Source organism: Callorhinus ursinus, unplaced genomic scaffold (assembly GCF_003265705.2).
Source record: "Callorhinus ursinus isolate GAN/ISIS: 27379988/994484 unplaced genomic scaffold, GSC_fseal_2.0 scaffold5, whole genome shotgun sequence".
In the NCBI taxonomy this organism is placed as follows: Eukaryota; Metazoa; Chordata; class Mammalia; order Carnivora; family Otariidae; genus Callorhinus; species Callorhinus ursinus.
In genome coordinates, this window is record NW_027397067.1 from 3,926,899 (window position 1) to 3,949,450 (window position 22,552).

General features: G+C 34.9%; 1 protein-coding gene across 2 annotated transcripts in view; it reads left to right on the plus strand.

The window, feature by feature from the left end:
• Positions 1 to 22,552, plus strand: part of SNTG1 (syntrophin gamma 1) — a 957,083-nt gene that overhangs the window by 899,046 nt on the left and 35,485 nt on the right. The window lies entirely within an intron of this gene.

Genomic DNA, 22,552 nt, shown 5'->3' on the forward strand with positions numbered 1-22,552 from the left:
TGTTGACTGTTTCTTTTGATATGCAAAAGCTTTTTATCTGATGAAATCCCAATAGTTCCTTTTTGCCCTTGCTTCCCTTGCCTTTGGCGATGTTTCTAGGAAGAAGTTGCTGCCGCTGAGGTCGAAGAGGTTGCTGCTTGTGTTCTCCTTTAGGATTTTGATGGACTCCTGTCTCACATTTAGGTCTTTCAACCATTTGGAGTCTATTTTTGTATGTAGTGTAAGGAAATGGTCCAGTTTCATTCTTCTGCATGTGGCTGTCCAATTTTCCCAACACCATTTGTTGAAGAGACTGTCTTTTTTCCATTGGACATTCTTTCCTGCTTTGTTGAAGATTAGTTGACCATAGAGTTGAGGGTCCATTTCTGGGCTCTCGATTCTGTTCCATTGATCTATGTGTCTGTTTTTATGCCAGTACCATACTGTCTTGATAATGACAGCTTTGTAATAGAGCTGGAAGTCCGGAATTGTGATACCGCCAGCTTTGCTTTTCTTTTTCAACATTCCTCTGGCTATTCGGGGTCTCTTCTGGTTCCATACAAATTTTAGGATTATTTGTTCCATTTCTTTGAAAAAAGTGGATGGTATTTTGATGGGGATTGCATTGAATGTGTAGATTGCTCTAGGTAGCATTGACATCTTCACAATGTTTGCTCTTCCATTGCATTAGCATGGAACATTTTTCCATTCCTTTGTGACTTCGTCAATTTCTTTCATGAGTATTTTATAGTTTTCTGAGTACAGATCCTTTGCCTCTTTGGTTAGATTTATTCCTAGGTATCTAATGGTTTTGGGTGCAATTGTAAATGGGATTGACTCCTTAATTTGTCTCTCTTCTGTCTTGTTGTTGGTGTATAGTAATGCCACTGATTTCTCTGCATTGATTTTATATCCTGCCACTTTACTGGATTCCTGTATGAGTTCTAGCAGTTTTGGGGTGGAGTCCTTTGGATTTTCCACATAAAGTATCATATTATCTGCAAAGAGTGAGAGTTTGACTTCCTCCTTGCCGATTTGGATGCCTTTGATTTATTTTTGTAGTCTGATTGCTGTGGTTAGGCCTTCTAATACTATGTTGAATAGCAGTGGTGATAGTGGACATCCCTGCCGGTGTCCTGACCTTAGGGGGAAAGCTAAGAGCTTTCCCCCATTGAGAATGATATTCTCTGTATGTTTTTCATAGATGGCATTTATGATATTGAGGTATGCACCCTCTATCCTTATACTCTGAAGAGTTTTGATCAAGAAAGGATGCTGTACTTTGTCAAATGCTTTTTCTGCATCTATTGAGAGGATCATAGGATTCTTGTTCTTTCTTTTGTTAATGTATTGTATCACGTTGATTGATTTGTGGATGTTGAACCAACCTTGCAGCCCAGGGATAAATCCCACTTGGTCATGGTGAATAATCCTTTTAATGTACTGTTGGATCCCATTGGCTAGTATTTTGTTGAGAATTTTTGCATCCATGTTCATCAAGAGTATTGGTCTGTAATTTTCCCTTTTGATGGGGTCTTTGTCTGGTTTTGGGATCAAGGTAATGCTGGCCTCATAAAATGAGTTTGGAAGTTTTCCTTACATTTCTATTTTTTGGAACAGTTTCAGGAGAATAGGTATTAATTCTTCTTTAAATGTTTGGTAGAATTCCCCTGGGAAGCCATCTGGCACTGGGCTTTTGTTTGTTGGGAGATTTAATGACTACTTCAATTTCCTTAGTGGTTATAGGTCTGTTCAGGCTTTCTCTTTCTTCCTGGTTCAATTTTGGTAGTTGATACATCTCTAGGAATGCATCCATTTCTTCCAGGTTATCTAATTTGCTGGCATAGAGTTGCTCATAATATGTTCTTATAATTGTTTGTATTTCTTTGGTGTTGGTTGTGATGTCTCCTCTTCCATTCATGATTTTGTTGATTTGTGTCATTTCTCTTTTCTTTTTGATAAGTCTGGCCAGGGGTTTATGAATCTTGTGAATTCTTTCAAAGAACCAGCTCCAGGTTCATTGATCTGTTCTACTGCTCTTTTGGTTTCTATTTCATTGATTTCAGGTCTGATCTTTATTATTTCTCTTCTCCTGCTGGGATTATGCTTTGTTTGCTTTTTGTTCTCTAGCTCTTTTAGGTTTAGAGTAAGGTTGTGTATTTGAGACCTTTCTTTTTTCTTGAGAAAGGCTTGTATTGCTATATACTTTCCTCTTAGGACTGCCTTTGCTGTATCCCAAAGATTTGGAACAGTTGTGTTTTCATTTTCATTTATTTCCATGATTTTTTTTAATTCTTCTTTAATTTCCTGGTTGACCCATTCATTCCTTAGTAGGATACTATTTAGCCTCCATGTATTTGAGTTCTTTCTGACTTACCTCTTGTGATTGAGTTCTGGTTTCAAAGCATTGTGGTCTGAAAATATGCAGGGAATAATCCCAATCTTTTGATTCGGTTGAGACCTGATTTGTGACCTAGGATGTGATCTATTCTGGAGAATGTTCCACGGGCACTAGACAAGAATGTGTATTCTGTTGCTTTGGGATGGAATGTTCTGAATATGTTTGTGAAGTCCATTTGGCCCAGTGTGTCATTTAAAGTCTTTATTTCCTTGTTGATCTTTTGCTTAGATGATCTGTCCATTTCAGTCAGGGAGGTGTTAAGATCCCCCACTATTATTGTATTGTTGTCAATGTGTTTCTTTGCTTTTGTTATTAATTGCCTTATATAATCGGCTGCTCCCATGTTATGGGCATAGATATTTACAATGGTTAGATCTTCTTGTTGGATAGACCCTTTAAGTAGGATATAGTGTCCTTCCTCATCTCTTTTTACAGTCTTTGGTTTAAAATCTAATTTGTCTGATATAAGGATTGCCACCCCTGCTTTCTTTTGGGGTCCATTAGCATGGTAAATGGTTTTCCACCCCCTCACTTTCAATCTGGGGGTGTCTTTGGGTCTAAAGTGAGTCTCTTGCAGACAGTATATTGATGGGTCTTGTTTTTTAATCCAATCTGATAGCCTGTGTCTTTTGATTGGGGCATTTAGCCCATTTACATTCAGGGTAACTATTGAAAGATATGAATTTAGTGCCATTGTATTGCCTGTAAGGTGACTGTTACTGTGTATTGTCTCTGTTCCTTTCTGGTCTATGCTGCTTCTATTCCCTCTTTTTGCTTACAGGACCCCTTTCAATATTTCTTGTAGGGCTGGTTTTGTGTTTGCAATTCTCCCTAGTACTTGTTTGTCCTGGAAGCTTTTTATCTCTCCTTCTATTTTCAGTGACAGCCTAGCTGGTTATAGTATTCCTGGCTGCATATTTTTCTCGTTTAGTGTTCTGAAGACATCATGCCAGTCCTTTCTGGCCTGCCAGGTCTCTGTGGACAGGTCTGTTGTCAATCTAATGTTTCTACCATTATAGTTTACATATCTCTTCTCCCAAGCTACTTTCAAGATTTTCTCTTTGTCTCTGAGACTCATAAGTTTTACTATTAGATGTCGAGGTGTTGACCTATTTTTATTGATTTTGAGAGGGTTTCTCTGGGCCTCCTGGATTTTGATGCCTGTTTCCTTCCCCAAATTAGGGAAGTTCTCTGCTATAACTTGCTCCAATATACCTTCTGCCTCTCTCTCTCTTTCTTCCTCTTCTGGGATCCCAATTATTGTAATGTTGTTCTGTCTTATCGTATCGCTTATCTCTCGAATTCTGCCCTCGTGATCCTGTAGTTGTTTATCTCTCTTTTTCTCAGCTTCTTTATTTTCCATCATTTGGTCTTGTATATCGCTAATTCTCTCTTCTGCCTCATTTATCTTAGCAGTTAGTGCCCCCATTTTTTATTGCACCTCATTAATAGCTTTTTTGATTTTGACTTGGTTAGATTTTAGTTCTTTTATTTCTTCAGGAAGGGCTTCTCTAATAACTTCCATGCTTTTTTCAAGCCCAGCTAGTATCTTTAAAATCATGATTCTGGACTCTAGGTCTGACATCGCACAAATGTCTGTAGTGAGTATGTCCCTGGCAGACGGTAGTACCTCTTGTTCTTTTTGTTGAGGTGATTTTTTTCATCTTGTCATTTTGTCCAGAGGAGAATAGATGAATGATAGAACAAAATGTTAACAGGTTAACAATGTCCCCAGAAAATATACTCTAAACAAATCAGAAAAGACCTGAACCAAGGGAAAAGAAAGGGAAAGAAAGAAAAAAGAAAGAGAAAAAAAGAAAAAGAAAAAGATAAAAACAAACAAAAACAGAACAAAACAAACAAAAACAGAATATGATCAAATTTATTCAGGCTAGTGCATAGATCAGCCACACACTAGATTTTGGGTTATTTTGGTGCGTTAGAAGAGAGTGCCTCCTAAAATTTTAAAGAAAGATAGACTTATATATGTACAAAATAAGGGTTGATATAATGAAGGGATGGAATATGACTATAAAGAGGAAAATTATAAAAAATATAAAAGGAATTGATAAGGTGCTTGAAAAAAGAATGAAGAGGATTAAAAAAAAAGAAAGATAAAAAAACGGGAGAGAATGTCATCAGGCAGGAGACTAGAACAAAGACATACACTAGAGATTTAGGGTATATTTTGATATGTTAGAAGAAACTGTATTTCAAAATTTTAATTATTTATATATAATTTTATATATATCCCAAAAATGAAGGGATAAAATATGACTCTAAAAGTGAAAAATTATTTTTTTTAAAAGGGATTGATAAGATATTGGTTGAAAAAAGGAAAAAGAAAATTCAAAAAAAAAACAGTTTAGAAAAATTAACTTTGAAAGACTAATGAATCATGGTAAAAAAGCCCTGAATTTTATATGCAATATTCCCCTAGCGCTGGAGTTCTCCTGTTCTCATTGAAGGGTAAACTTGGTCTTGGCGGGCTGTTCGTGCTGATCTTCTTGGGGAGGGGCCTGTTGCCGAGGTTCCCAAATGTCTTTGCTGGAGGCGGAATTTCCCCACCCTTTTCGGTCCAGCCTAAGCAATCTGCTCGGGTTTGCTCTCGGGAGCTTTTGTTCCCTGCAAGCTCTCCATACACCTTTGGAGGACGAGAGTGAAAATGGCAGCCTCCCAATCTCCGCCGGGAGGAGTCGAGAACTCAGGGCCCTGCTCCTCAGTGCTCCTCCAGAGAAAAGCAGTCAGTCACTCCCATCTCCCCGGTCTCCGGCCGCACTCCATGCTCACCTGGCCTGTGACCAAGCATTTCTATCTCTGGCACCCAACCCCGTGTGGAGTCTCCAAACCCAACAGATCCCTGTGGTGCGCTCCTGCGCAGCTCCTACCGGGGGAGGAAGGGGAATCTCCCCGGCTCTGCCACTTGTTGGGTCCCTGCTGGAGGAGCAGTGGCCCGAATGTGCCCCGGATCATGGTTTATGGCAACCCTGAGCTGAAAGCCCACTCCTCAGCTCCGTCTCTGCAGCCAGCTTCCCCGCCCTGATACCTGGGAGCTCTGCTACACTCAGGCACCCCCGGTCTTTCTGTGACCCTGAGGGTCCTGAGACCACACTGTCCCACGAGGGTTCCACCCCCAGCTTAGCCACTGGAGTGACGTCCCTCAGCGGAGCCGACTTCTACAAGTTCCGATTTTGTGCTCTGTGGCTCTATCACTTGCCAGAAGCGGCCAACGGAGGCCCCTTCCCCCGCCATCTATCCTTCCGAATATCACCTCAGATTCACTTCTCCGCACGTCCTACCTTCCAGAAAGTGGTCGCTTTTCTGTTCAGAGGCTTGTTGGTATTCTTTTCCTCAATCTCCTATTGAGTTCGTTGATATTCAGAATGGTTTGATCCCTATTCAGCTGAATTCCTGAGACCAGACAAAATCCAGGTCTCCTACTCCTCTGCCATCTTGCTCTGCTGTTGTTACTGGAAGTTCTTAACTTCAAGGCCATTTGAGAAGTGGGAGGGAAGGAAAGAGCTTGTCTGCTTATGATGAACAGAGTATTCATCACTAAAACTGTGACACTTGCACAGTAATAGGAAACTATTAATAATTATGTCAGGACAACAGACATGCATCAGAAGAGTCCTGGGCAAACCACTGAGCTGGCTTTACTCAATGGAATGAGCCCAAAAGTTATTTTTAAATACAAAAAAAAAAAGAAGAAAAAAAAGGTAATTGTAATATATAAATTAAAACATGTTTTGTTCCAAAATTTTATTAAAACAGTTCAATAATATTGTTATTTTCTCTACTTGATATGCATGTGGAAAAAATCCTTAAAAATATATGTCCAGCAGATTCTTTAAGTGTTTGGGTTTGGGAAGGCCATAGCAGCAATACTACTGATACCCTTTAGCTGTTCACATTTTGTCTGTCTGCTTTGCATCTTGATCAGGCCCTCCAGCTTTGAAGTGACTGTGAAAGCAAACCAAAGGTCTTATGGTAAAATATAGATTCCAGGAAAGGGGAGGAGGTGTACTGAGTGCTTAACTGAGCTTCATTTAAAGCAAGTTCTGCACTGTTAGTACATCAGCAATGGGGAGAATTGCTGCCTTAATATAAAACAAACAAACAAGTATGTTTATCATTTCTTACAAGATATTTTTAAAAATAAAATAAACAATAATGAAAAAAATAAGTTAAAAGACCAGATTAGAGACTTGTGGTAGGGAATAGAGTCTCTGTGACCTTAGTTTACACTAGACTGCTACAGGTTTGGAAGCAGGTCTGGGAATGTCAAGCTAGTTCTCGTTACTTGTCTCTTGTGCATGAAAGTCCTCAGGGAAAACTATTTCCCTGAATTTTCTAGACAGTACAAGACACACTAAATAGCACTGCATTTCCCATACTTCAGTTTACATCGGCAACCTAGCAGGAGGTAATACATTCTTCTGTTTCCCTTAGTGTTGCTGGGGAGATTCCATCATAGAAGTTTATTGCCATATAACAGTTCAGCTTGTTCTTTGTAATCTTCATCCTTATTAAAATGCAGCCTTTTCAGTGTTAGAAAAAGTTTTCTCACTAATATGTCACAGTATGATGTTGCAGTACTAATATAATTCCCATAGCTAAAAGTATAGATTTGTTGCCATTATATCCCTTTAATCATTCATATATGCATTCGTTACTTATATCTATTAATAGATTTCCTATATAAACAGAGACTGCAGCAGTCACGTTTGTAAATAAATAGTTAATGAATACTTGCTTTCTATTGAAAGATACAGGAAGGAGATATATATATATATATATATATATGACTATCAATCTTGGGTACTCAAGGAAGTCTTCCTGGAAATTGAGACATCAAGGATAAGATTATTCAGACAAATATCTGTAAGTAAGGAGAACACTGAATTTGAGGTCAGACAAGATGAGAGATCAAGTTTGTGGGTAGCCAAGAGCCATATTATGAAAGGGATCTTAGTAAAGAATTGCATCTGATCCTAAGAACAGAAGAACCTTTGAAGGGTATGAGACATAGGAAGAAAATAATCAGAAATGTGTTTGGCAGCATAAACTCAGTAGAACAATGGATAACTGAGATGGAGAAACCTGGGGAAAGCCTGGGTTCTACATTCTCAAAATTGGCCTTCCTCTGGGCATCTATCACTCAGAGACACTGTTTCGAATTGAGGGTGAAAATGATCAGTGTATGAACAGAAGTAAGAGATGTTCAATATCATGGAAGCTAAGTTATAAGAAAGGAAATGTAGAAAATGCTGGGGGGTGAAAAACTGGTCTCCTGGATTATGGTCCAGTGCATGTTTGACCTAAATCTGATTTATACTATGGAAAGGTCATTCTAGTGGAGGTATACAGATTGCATTGATTGGATGGAGGCAAGACTGAATGAAGGGCCATGAATGGAAATAATTTACGTTTCTTCTTGGTAATATAGAAGAACACCTTTCAAACTTTTCGTTTTAAACATGAAATTTTATAAAAATAAAAAAAATGAGGGAAGGTTCTTTTTATATGTATCAAACAAATAACATCTGAATTCTAATGGTTAAAATGAAGATGAAGGCATCAGATCCCACACCTTAGACCTCTCCTACACTCCTTATGCTGCAGCCCAGGGGATAAGCCAACTTCAAGGTCTCTGTTGGCTATAATTAGAGCCCAAAGACTGTTCATCCTATGTAAATGTCAAATGCAATGGATGAGATGCCATAAATCCTGACTCTTACACCTCGTGGGAAGTATAAGTATTACTCATATTACTGTTTTCCTGGCAGAGTCTCTGAAACCATTGGTTCCCCAAAATTGTTACTGTCTGATAGTTTTTTTAAAAAAATGTTTTAATAGTTGGACTTGAGAAATTCTAGTATAATATACTTAAAAGGCTTCTCTACTTCAGGATATCTAAGAGCCAGTACTAACACACAGCACATTAAAAATATTTTTGAAATCATGATTGGTTAACAGATCTATGCAGATAATAAATTATTAAGTGAAAAAGATAACATGTTTACGAGTTAGCTCTGTCATGTTAGAAGCTACTATAATGATTTATGTTTCCTTCTTGTACTCATTACTAACTTTAATTGATTATAGTTTGGAAACATTATCTGGAGGAAATTTATAAAACTCATGCATGTGCATGATGACCTACATTTTAGGAACTTATATTTGTGCCATAAATTACAATGTCACCCTAACTGAAATAACTTCTTTCTTGGTTTTGAAATGTTCTGTATAAAATTAGAGGACTTTCTCTTCCCAAAGAATTGTGCTTCAGAATTAAATTCATTGTTAATATATTGATTCCTGAAGTATCTTAATCTGTGTAATCCATTTACACCTTTAAGTAGACACTGATTTGTACAGTGTTTCTAGGTAAAATTTGAAAGGAAGTTGAAATGACCTCTATTTATACTTTTCATTTTCAAGAGTCTTTGCTCTATATTGGATAAGTTGAAGGTCACTAATTTTAAGGAGTTTTGAGCTACTGTTTTTCCTAAAGATATATGGTTTTCATGTATGCACACATATTTCATTATATGTTTGACTTTTTCTAAAAAGCACTTATATAATTATAACATAACTATAATATGAATTCCATAGGTCAAACCTCTCAAAATAGAATTAAACCTTTATTTTTTTCATTTATGCTATTTTTTCTATAATATTTTAACTTTTTCATATCAAAGGTAGATATTAAAACCCCAAAAGGAAAGCTTGAAATTATTAAAAATGAATGTTTTCTTGAAATATCTCCTACATAAGTAGAAATCTTAAATATACATACACTATTATATAGTGAAAACACATATTCATATAAACCTTAGCATTTTTCCTTTTAGCAATATTTTTCAATCATTTTGCTTCTCACCCCCAAATATGGACAAAAACATCAAATTCTATATTATGGAATTTTTACATTCTTCTTCAGATAAATTATTTTTTCTTTGCTTTTAGGAGAATGAAGAACATTGCATTTATTGCAAAACAAACTCAGACATTTAGGGAACAATCCATTAGGTAATTTTTTTTAACCCTCAAGCATTTCAAAGATAGCCCTAAAGTAAATGTTCAAAAGAGAGGTATTAACCCAACTTTTCATGCCAGTATATTAGCCAGATGCAACAAAATAATAAAATCCTGGATTTTTTTCATTCATTTCTTGGAATATAAAGACATTATAAAGTAATGAGGAAACTAACACATACTTTATTGCCTGTATTTATAATTCAAAGTATATAAAGAACAAAAGCAGATAAGAGTAAAAATTATTTGGCTAGTATGCTTTATATACTTCTTACTTTTTCCATTTTGTATCTTTTTTCCCCTCTTCCTCACCCTTTTAAAATTTAAAATTTTAATTCCTTTCTGGGGCTTCTGATATGTTTTATTTTTTCTGGATTATTTTTTTCATTATTAAAAATATCTGCCTTAAAACTTTTCTCACTGTATCTTAGATTGTCTTCCTTCAATCATCAGTTTTGGTTTTTATGAAATTTTTTGCTAATATAATGTATTAACTTCTGCAACTATCACATAATAAGTGGAATAATAATAGCTGTGTGTCTATCTTGCAGCATTTTTCTAAAATTAAATAAGATAGCTTTTTGAAAAATAAAAACATAGTATATTGTCAAATACAGATTCTGAAGTCCTTAAGTATTATTTCCGACCAGCCCATCTTTCAGTGGGTTTTGTCTCCACCACAGATCATTTCTTTTCATCTAATCTCAGGAATTCATCATGTTTTCCCCTTTCTATTTCAAATTCCCCAGAACTCGGGCACCTGGGTGGCTCAGTCGTTAAGCATCTGCCTTCGGCTCAGGTCATGATCCCAGGGTACTGGGATCGAGTCCCACATTGGGCTCCCTGCTCCGCGGGAAACCTGCTTCTCCTTCTCCCACTCCCTCTGCTTGTGTTCCTGCTCTTGCTATCTCTCTCTCTGTCAAATAAATAAAATCTTAAAAAAAAAACGAAATTCCCCAGAACTCATCAAATAGCTGCCTTTTATCCTTAACACCCGCAGGACCTTTGCAAATCACATAGCTGCTGTACCCTACTTTCCTCACCTCTAAAATAGATATGCAAATGACATCTTTTTCATGGAATTATTGTAAAATTTAAATAAAATGTATATGGAGAATGTTGCACAGTGAGTGGAACAAGGTGTGCCTTTATAAGAGATGGGTACTTATATTTCTCTCACACGGCTGGGTAGTTCTGCCCACTGCAGGGCAACAGCACCAACAATGCCTTGCTACTGTGCTGCCATTCTCAAAATGTCACAATGGCACTGTGTTTTCTAGAATTTTGGATCAATCAATCAACATATATGTCTGCCACATTCCAGTTCTTGTGAATCTGTGCTTTCATGAAGGTCTTTGTTTTCATGGCGCCCAGTGGAGAAGACAGACATTAAGCAAGTTATCATAAGTTTAATGGTTCTCAGCAAAGGGAGTTCAGCGTAGCATGGAAGCATATAAGGTAGGTTAAGGGCCCATGGGTGGTACTTGGAGGCAGATGGAGCGGCATGTGTGAACACTCTGATATATGAGATGACTGACAGGTCATCTGTGGCAGAAACAGGAGAATGAGAGGGGAGCAGTAGTCAAAAGTAGTTTAGTTTCCCAAGTGATGTCTTTTACAATTGAGTCAAAAGCAAACTATAGGAATTAAGATAAAAAACTTAATACAATTTTTATAAAAAGTAAACTATCAATTTCTAGAAATACAAATTTCTTTGAAATTTGGGTTTTTTTATTATGTTCAGGGAGAAAAAGAATAAATGATTGATTCATACCAATAATGTTCATAATTAAATTTTAGAAATCAAATTAGTTAATGTGAAGAATGGTGCTGCCTCAAAAATAAAGATATACAGATACTTATGTATTTATTTATAATATTTATATATTAATTTAGCAGTTCTTTAATAACATGCTTCATCTCTATCAGTGGAAAAGTTTGCAGACAACCAGGAGATGAAACAGTAAAGGCTTATTACATTGCACAGACACATTGTCTTGGATATACCCTCTCAGGAAACTCCTTTCTTTTTTTCTCTCTAGAATTATTACTACCCATTGAGCTGGTAACTAACTGTGTATGCATATGTTAAAAAGAAATAACTAGAAAAGAGTTCATTTGTATAGAGGATTGGTAATATGATCTAAAAGTATGACTGAATTCTGTCACATTGCCAGGAAAAAAATGCAACAACAATAAACAAAACTAAAACAAAACCCTAAGGATCTGAGAAATTTATACGAATAAAACCAAATTTTGTTGCCTATTCGTATTATGCACATGACATGTAAGGTTTCTCAAAATAAAATTAGTATGTTAATAATAACAAATAGCCATACTATGTTCAGTAGTATGTGGAAACATGTTAGTGAATCTTTTCTTACATATATCTTGATTATTCTTTTGAAAAATTTTATGTAGGTATGATTAAAAAAGCATTTTGTGTACATCAACTTAATAGACTGATGACTTCAGGTTATTACAAAATAACTCACAAAATCTGAGTTTTAAAATACTTTTTCTGGGTTTTAAATTTTTTTGGTTCTGTTATTCCAAATAAATTCTTAAAGTGAAAGTAGGTATACTCCTCTTTGAATATTCCATATATGAGATGGAAATAGATATACATAGATCCCTATATGCAGAGTCAATTTGAAGGGAATAAATTTAAATGAAATATGTCTGATATATAACTCTGAACTTGACTGGGCTATTCCAGCCAGCCTTTAATTTAGGCAGCTGGCCTGATGATAATGAATTTCTGTTCTATTAACTAAAGCTCAGATACACGTCTTGATCTCTAAGGCTGCATGGTAAAAACATCTCAACACAGTGTGTCCAACACTGAGTTTGTTGTCCATTTTGGTCTGATTCCTTTTCATTCCTATCTTAGTCATCAAAAGAAGTTTGAATTGTCTTCTATACTCCTGTCTCTTCCTCAGCAACTCCTCCTAAATAAATCTTCAAGGTGTTTGCTAACTAACTTGGGTAATCCCTTCCCATTTGGGTTTTTGCATTACCATCAAAACAGTCCTTTTGATTTATTTGTTGAACACACTCTTTTTATGCATTAACTATGCCATGACCACAGATCATGAGGAATACAAAAATGAATACAGTCCCTCCTTTCAAGAAGTCTACAGTTTAATGAAAAAGACAGATCTGGAACTGGGTACTTTCAGATACTGTGGCAAGAAGCCAAAGCATTATAAAGACATAAAATTGCATCCCTCTCTGGTCCATCTTCCACACCATTGCTAGATTAATGATACTTCTAAAATGTAAATTCAGACAAGTCTTCAGTTTTTCTTGTTAAATTACTTTGGTGGCTTCCTACTGCCTTTAAGACAATATTTGCTATCATATATAGAAGCCTCTTAATGTTCTTGTTTCTGCCTGCAATTTAGCATCATCTCCTGGGGCATTTGGTGATTCAGGGATGTTCCACTCTTTTAGACATAATATTCTCACAATTTACTTTCAGCCTTGAGTGCTAATCTTCATCCAGAAAGCCTTCTTTCACCCATCTAATTTAGATGTCCCTTCTTTGAGTGCAGATAATTGTAAGCATACCCCAGCATAGCACTTATCAAAATGTATTACAATTAAGTCTGGTGGAGATATTAACTCTAATCTCTGATCCAAACTCAAGCACAGTTCAAAGACACAGAATTAATTCAATGACTAGTAATGAATATATTGATGAATATGATACCACCTAAGGAAATAAGTGAAAGCCATAAGCTTTCATCTAATTCTGTGATCTTTTGATATTGCTATTTTTATCCCTCTATCATCACTGTTCAAACTGACAAAATTTTAAAATTAGTATAGAGTGGAAGTAAAAATGCAAATTAGGCCCAAAGACATATTTAATTAGGATAAATTTTACATGAATGAAGAACAAATGAGAAATATAAAGATGTGTAAAGAAAAATAGTTCTAAAAAGAGTTTCTTTTGGTTTTCCACCAAATATGATTCCTAGCCCACCCACAAAAAAAAGAAGAAAAAAGAGCCACTTCTAGAACACTAAAATTGTTGTCAATTAATTTCAGGATGTGGGAGGGTGGATGGAAGGAAGGCAAGAGGTGATATGTATACTTTGGCTTCTTGCCAAAGTTGAAGGATGATGCCAAATGGAAATAAGGCTGAGTGGAAAGTTTGATTTACTGCTTAACTAGAAGACCCATCAAGGTAATTTGAAAGGAAAAGAAGAATGTATTTGTAGTTATTGCTGGGCAAACATGAGTTAAATCCCAAGTACCAGGTGTTTGGTGTTATAGGAAGAGTGAAAATGGCTTCAAAGCATTTTTTTTGTTGTTGTAATTATTAACATGATCTATGTAATAAGTTGTAATACATATAGATTATTCTTTCTGGTGTTTTTGCCCCCTGTGTGGTAAAATATCCTATGTCTATTTCTCGTAAGTTAGATGACATTATGCTTATATTACCTTCTTATGTAGAGGTTGTTTCCATTTTTTTTCAAGAGGAATTTTTCTGTGGGGCATGAAAAATTGAGACTTGCAAATAGTGAATGAAGAAAACTGAGAAAGTTTGTTTTTGAGATTTTGTCTCTTTTTGTTCAATATGTCAGTTTTTCATTATCATTTGCCTATCTTCATTTTCCTTTTGTATGTAATTAATGACTTATACCTTTGAATAGTCTGCACCTAAGACATTCTTGATGCTATACAAACTTGATGCTATACTAACCCAAGTCATTTAGTTATATCGAGCTTTAAATCTTGTTTTTTGAGGGATTACAGACATGTAAAATGTTCTCTAGATCACTAAGATTCCCAAACTTTAAGCCAATTCTAGCAATGGGTCTTAAACAAATGCAAGTTTATGGAAAGCTTTTGACTTGGGGGGGGCTTAAAATAGCAACATATTATGAAGAAGAAACAATGACTCAAAACACACTAGGTTTGGGAAAAATCAGTAAATTACTTTCCTGGGTTTAGTGTCTTACACTAAATGGGACTCTGGATCTTTCCTTTACTTTAAGAAAGGAGTCAAGCATTTACAATGAAAGTTCATTTATAACTGATCATGCTCAGTAAATGGGTTTGTGATTTTTTTTAATTAAGTAAAGAATTATAGCAAATCGAAGATGCAGCTTGGGAGAAAAGCAAAAATATGAACCATGGAGAATGATGTACTTAGGTTTGATTCCCACTTACTAGCTGTGAGATATTATGAATGTGTGTGCTGTTTCTTTAATTGTATTATCTGGAAAATAGAAATACTCTGGCTATTGTATCACTCTTGCAGGCATGAAAAGGCCTACCTAGAACAATGCTATGTTCATTGTAATAAGACGTCCGTTGAAGGACAACAACAGACACACAGAATGCTTCCCAGGCACTAAACAAAGTATTTTTAAATTACTTATGATCTGTACATTTGTTCACCCATCAAATGACTTAGTGCTATGTGCTTCATTATCTTCATATGAGATATTCTGCTTGATAATAGTTCAGCATTTCACCTTCAATCATCTTTTGTAGGCACATTTTATAAGGATTACATTCTGGTTTAAGAATGATGACCTTAAGTTTTAAATCCCAAATGACATTGAACCAGAGGTTTTTTAGCATTTATGTTTGCCTCTGTTGTGTTAAGTAAAATGTGTTAATTATAAAAAGTAGGACAGAGGCAAATGGTTCCTTTACACACTGTACTTGACTATGTTCAACCTCCTTTTTCTCCGGGAACAAGTAGAAGTAGTCATCCATGGAAAGACTTGGGCAGGTGAAAATCTAGTCTGCTCTGTGATTATTTATAATGAAGTCTTTAGATCAAATTCCACACTTTAAAAATGTTCAGAAATGTCTTTATATATTACTAATAGTTTTTTTGTTTTGTTTTGTTTTGTTTCTTTTTCTTACTCATTTTGTACTTGATTTCCATCAAGTTCAACAAATTAAGCTTACTACTGGTGGCAAGAATTTTCCAACCCCAAACAGGGCCCTTTGGTTAAAGTTATCTAGAGAAGACAGAGACCATGGGCTAGCCACATCCAGAGATATTATTGTCTGTTGGTTGTTAAAGTGTTGCCTGCTTGAAAGTTTGGATATTCCAGTTTTTTAATAAAGTTCTCATTTTAGTATGTTTTCCCCACCTTTCTAATAACATGATAACCACATAATAGGGAGGAGAAGGAAGATTTTTTCTTCTTTAATATTTATTCTGTCTTGATGCATGTATTTCACAAAAGTTAGGTTCATTGTGTCAACTGTATACCAGCTACTCTGTTAAGGGCGAGGGATGCACTGATGAGCTAATCAGACCAACTACTTGTAGACTTGAAGCTTTCTTTGCATTGTAGAGAGAACAGAATGATCACAGACTACAGTTTTGTCTGGGAAGGAAATAAACAAGGTATAGAGAAACAGAAGACCTCAAAAAGGCCTTTTAATAGTTTGAAGAGGAAAGGCTTTTTGAGGCATTGATATTTCTAGTGAGACTTAGATGATGAGAATGGACCAGCTATGAAATGAGTTGAGGGAAGAACTTCAATCATACAATACACAAGACCTATATCAGATGGCTGTCTAGAAACCCCACAGAATTCCCACTTATCCTCTTTTTCCTGCACATCTTTCATGTATATACCATCTAGAATTCCCTGCTTCCCACTGACCCCTCTGACAAATTTCCTGACAGTTCTATTCTTCTTGGATACCAGGAGACAAGTCGCAGCATGCATCCTGGTACACCAACTGGCTCATGCACATGGAAATAATGAATACTTCTCTCCTCACCTCATGACACCTGACGAAACAGCTGTCTTTAGCACTTCTGGTCCAACTGCACTTAACTTTATCAGCAAGGACCTTGCATGTTCCATTTGTGCTGACCAGGAAAATATTCTGGTGTGATATTCCCATCTCAGCCAGTATTTCAATATAAAGGGACTCTGGAAAGGAGGATGGTGCAAAGATAAGCTTGGTTTTCTCTGTTGAGTGTGGATCTATGGACAGGGCTGCATCACATCCTAAGGGGGCAGGGTCGGATGCAAGCATTAAGCAGCATGACAAAAAATATTTCCATTTAAAAGGGTTTATATAAATGAATAAATTATGAATAAATGTCTCTGAAATATGCAAATATGTCTTTGCACTCACAATCAAAAATTTTCCCTGTCCCTCCTAGTTCTACGTTATTCTTCTACTATTCATTACCCTTTTTGCTCTGAATTTAGGGGCATTACATGCTAAAACTTTATGCAGAAAAAGGAAGAAACACAAGGAAGTCGTAGGAGTAGATGGCGAGGGAGGATGTTTTCCAGACATAGTATAACCTAGAACAAGGAGTCTATACAGTATATCATTCATAGCAATGAGAAATCGTTATGACATTTACTGGGACATGTGTTCTCAAAATGCAATGTATTTTATGACTTATGCTTAAGATCAAATAAATTTTTAATTTTAAAACTAAATATAAATTTTTTTTCATAGAAGACTATAGACAGGTCCAGAAAGCAGTCTGTCTTCTGCGCGTTCTCACTTCTACTTCTTTATTCTCCCAGAATCATCACTATTATTGCTACTTGTGTTCAGGGACCTTCTCACATCAGATTTGACATATTCTACTGTTCTATTGGAAGAACTCTACTAAACTAATTTTAACTAATAGGAAAAAGCCCTTTACTATTTTCAAAGCAATTTTCATCACCATCTCATCCATTTTCATAGTAACACTTTAAAGTAGGATAGTTAAGTATCACTACTTTTAATTTACAAAAGAATGTATTCAGGGTCTAATTAATTAAGAATCTTTCCATCTTGCTCAAGGTCATGTGGCTTATAAGTAAGGTCTAAAGTTTGGGTTACATTTCAATACTTATGGTTCTAAGATCAGAATTTATTTTTGTTTCAGTACATTGCCAAAAAAAATGCATTACCTTTCCTGAGATAAATGCATTATAATAGGGAAAAAGATCTTAATATCTTACTGGTAATGGGAATTAGGTCAGTATATGGGGAAGAGGGCACCAAAAATAGGTGATCAGGGAGGAGGGATTTCTGATCTTTATAATCCTCCTCATCTCATTCCACGTTGGCAACTAGTGATTATACCACTCTGTGCGGTATGCATATGTGTGTGTGTGGCATATATATGTTTATATATACATATATCAGAATAAAAAATGGAGACAAAAATTCCATATACTTTTTAAGTTTTATTGTGGCATCATGTAAGCTCACTTTTCCAAAAAATTTCTGCATGTATTTTATAGAGAACTTATTACTGCATCTTGGCTTACTTTCTATCCTGATTGGAAAGCTCTTGAGGCAAAGAACACCTGTTTCTGTACTCTTCACTATCACCGTATTCCTAAGAACATCAAAGTCTGTTAAATAACTACAAACAATCCAACTCTCCATACATATCTCAACAACACCGATCCCTTTTCGGTCCACTTCAGAGCCGGCTACAAGGAACCTACCACTGTATTCACTAGCAATATATAAATAACATGTTATAAAATACAGTGGTGTCTACTCATCTTTTTCATCATTAATATTCTTAACATAGTTGCCATGATATTTATCAGAATCTTAAAAACAAAATATTGGCATAAGAAATAGGATTGCTGAAGAGTTCTTGAATTAAGTCCTTTTTTAGACCTGTGAAACTTTTACTGGTAATATTTTCAGATTCAGATTCCTCCAAATTGGCCTTAATGAATTTCTGTGAGAATTACCAATTCACACAGCTTATCAAGCCTGTTCTAACTCTCGCTAGTATACTGCGTTAACTTTTGTTTGTTTTAATACTTGCAAACATTTATTGAATACTATTTTCCAGATACCATTATAAGTGTGTTAAGTGCATGCTTTGTTTTGCTACTGATTTGCCTTTTTTGTTGTTGTCAAAGTGTAGTTGACATACAATATTATATTAGTTTTAGGTGTACAACATAGTGATTCAACATTCATATATGTGAAGGAGTGATCACCATGATAAATCTAGCTACCATCTGTCACCAAAATTGTTATGATATTAACTTTGTATCATTACCTCTTAACTGACAAATATTTCAGTCAATCATTATTAGATTCATCAACTACATTATTCATCTTTGGAGTTTCCCACTCACAGCCAAGGATTCATTCTGCATCTTCCCAAAAGTTTCCAAACCTCCTTCATATGTCTCTAATATGCCTTCTTTAGCAGAGTAAGTTTGTTGTTACTCTTTATTTAAAATAATGAGCTTTTAAAGTTTGTTTTACACATTGAAAAGTCATCCTAGTTGAAATAGTAAATTCCTGTTTTACACTATAATGACTACATATGAAATATCATTTCAAAATTTTAATTATAATTTGAGAATGTGAGAGCCTTTAGTTTTACAGCTTAGCAAGCTAAAAATAAAATTTCTTATTCAAAACCACAGAGTAAGTAAATGTCAACACCTGAGCTACATAACATGCTATATTTTGCAGACATTTTTCCTCCAGCCTTTTACAAGCTCCTTAGTTTTAACATGGTTATCTCATCTAATTTCATGTCCTTATGTTCTTCCTTACCATTATAATATTCGCATTTTTCTATGTAAATATATGATTCTCATGAGCATTATTTTAAGCAAAATGTTCAGAATTTCCATTTTTGATATTTATTAATAATGTATTTAACACTTTCTTTTTTTTCATATATTCCTTAGTTAATATTTAGAAATGGAATTTCTGGATCAAATAATATGAATATTTTTAAGGCTTAAAATATGTATGAAAATTATTATCCTAAAGAATTCATACTATTGCTAGCAATTTTATGCAAACATTTGTTTCAACATAAACTTGCTAGCTTTAGTTATTATAATTTTCAGTGATCTTTACTAAACGTTTGGCAAAGCTAAGTCATTTTATTATTATACTCTTTATTTCTAGTGAAATTGAACATGCTCTTATATTTATTAAAAATACTAATTGTTTTTCTACTTTTTTCAGTGACTTCTCTATAATATTATTTGCCTTTTTATTTATTTTGTGTTTAGAATTTTCCTTACACTATACCATATATCCTATATGCCACTAAGTTTATTGCTTTTCATTTTGGTAAATATACATTATTTGTACATATGAGTATATAATTTTTTGTTACTCTTAAGTCTAGAATTCCCTCTTTTCAAAGTTATTCAATATTCATTTACATTATGTAGTTTTCCTATAATTTGGCTTATTTAAATTATTTCACTTTTTAAAACATAAGGAATTAAAATTCCTTAGGAAGTTGTGAGTTAAAAGTTTAACTTGTATTCTTTTTTCCAGAAAGTTAATTGTCCCAGGTAATTTTATTGTTAGAAGATTCTATATAATAATAGATTTAAAGAAACATTTTAGACAATTTATAATATTGGATATAGCTTCTTTATAAATTGTATAGTCTCGTAGTAAGAATGAAAACAAAAGCATTTACTTGTTCAGAAATTAATGTCTTCGGGTTGGTGACAATATCTTTTTTATCTAAATCTAGCAAAATGCTTAAGATATAGTAGCCATTTCAAAAATGTTTGGTGAATAAGTAGATAAAGAGACAGGAACATTCTGTATAAATGCATTATGTGTCATTATTACTGATAATTTTCTCATTCTTATTTTTAAGGAATTTATGATTTTATCATTTCATTATTTCATTATAACTTTTAAAGTGTGAACTTTTTAATTAGCATTTGCTTTGAGTGGATTTTGGAGATACATTGCTTCTAGAATGATTTTTTTAAAGTTTTGTTTCTAATGTGTTAAAATAATATAAAATTTCCCATTTTAGCCATTTTTAAGTGTATGATTTTGTGGCATTAATTGATTCACACTGTTTCCCAAAACCTGTCATCATCCCAGACAGAAACTCTGTTATCATTAAGCAATAACTGCCATTTTCTCTTCACTACTGATTAAAAAAACATGATACAACTATATGCTGTCTGCAAGAGGCTAACTTTAGATCTAAATACCCAAGTGGGTTAAAATAAAAACGATGTGAGAAGATATTCCATACAAATAGTAACCAGAAGAGAACCCGTGGCTAAACCAATATACGAATAGATTTTATGTCCGGGCAACTGGATGGCTCAGTCAGTTAAGTGTCTGACTCTTGATTTTGGCTCAGGTCATGATCTCAGGGTCATAATCATAGGGTTGTGAGATGGAGTCCCACATCAGGCTACACTCTCACTGGGGAGTCTGCTTCTCTCCTTCTGCCCCTCCCCCTACTGGATCTGTCTCTCTGTCTCTCTCTCTCTCTCAAATAAATGTCTTTAAAAAAAGAATAGATTTTATATTACTGTTACAGGAGACAAAGAAGAGTATTATATATTGTTAAAAGGATTAATTCAAAAAGAAAATTTAACAATTATAAACTTATAAGCATCAGGGCCCCAAAATATATTAAACATTGAGATAATTGGAGTGTTATGACTTTGTTTAAATTAACATTTGTTAGGTAAAGCGCAGGGTGGCGGATGATGAGCCACAGTTCCACAACAGACCACAAGAGAAATTGAAATACAGGAGTTTATTACTCACAGGTCCTGGAGGAAGGACATGAAATGCCTTGAGGAGCCACATGGGGTTGTCAAAGCGCAGTACAGACAGTGAGACAGGACCTGGGGTGCATGCCTTTTTAAGGGTCCTTGAGTGGAGTGCTTGGGGGGTTCCTGAGCTAAGCTGGGCTGTAAAATCCATACTCAAAGAGCAAGGTTTTGATAAGCTGCATGGGATTCTTATCTAAGTGGTGCCAAGGCATACAGACCCTGAGACACAAGAGATTCTATTGATCAGAAGGGCTGTTGGGGAGTCCTTTCAGGAACTTACATGTTTGTGACTCTGTGACTGCTATCTAGGGCATCCACTTGCACAAGGGGCTTATGTCGGTTTAAGGTCCTACAGGCCACTTGGCCAAACTAAATGGATGCTGAGGCAGCAAAGCAGTGGCTTTGCTAAACTCTGGATCCAAATGCAAGGAGAAATAGACAATTCTATAATAATAGTTGGAAGTTTTGATACTCCACTTTCAATAATGGAATGAATAATCAGACAGAAGACCAATAAAGAAATACAGAACCTGAACAAAACTATAACTAACTATATCTAACAGATATACATAGAATACTCCACCCAACCAGAACAGAATATGCATTTTTTTCAAGTGCACATGGAACATTCTCCATAAATAGACCATATATAAGAATACAAAGCAAGTAGTAATAAATTTTAAAAGGTTGAAAACATGCAAAATATTATTAAATACTTTAGTAAATAACAATAATAAAAAATAATTTATATGTAAAACCATGCTTTTTTTCACATAGCTTTATATTTAAATGAATTATTGAATCATGTTAAGACCACCTGATGAAGTTTGATAAACACACGCATCACACTCCACAATAATAACATATCTTAAAAGGAAACCTCTCAGAAATACACTGGGGTTATTGTAAAAAATGATAGGGTCTTATCTCACTTCTAAAAATCTTTAGCCCATCCAGTTATGAGAAATACATCAGACAAATTCCAGTAGGGGGCATTCTGCACAATACTTAACCAGTATTCCTCAAATTGTCAAGGACAGTCTGACAAGGATCTGAGAAACTGTAACAGACAAGTAGAGCTGAAGGCACAACGAATAAATGTAATGTGGTATCCTGGGTAGAGTCCTGTACCAGAAAAATACATTAGGTTAAAACAAGAAAAACTACATAAACAATGGACTCTAGTTAATAATAATGTGCCAGTATTGGTTCATTAATTGTAACAATGTACCATATTATGTGAGATATTAAAATAAAGTAAGCTGTGTGATAAGAATTCTCTGTACCAGGTTCTTAATTGTTCTCACTATATATTCAAACAGTAAGTGCATGGTCATGTTGTAACTAACGTTTGGTTCTTTCATAGATTTTATACTATCTAAACTTGCCCCTGCAATATTGAAAGATGGCTTTTAGTCAAATAATCCTATTGACTGAGATATTATAGATTGATGGGCTAGTTCTGTAAAATACTTACTCTAGTTCAGTCTCGTGAGGATACCATATAAATTATTTTGTCATAATTATTTACTAAGGCTGATCTTTTATCTTGACAAAGACTACAGATTATTAGTTTGAG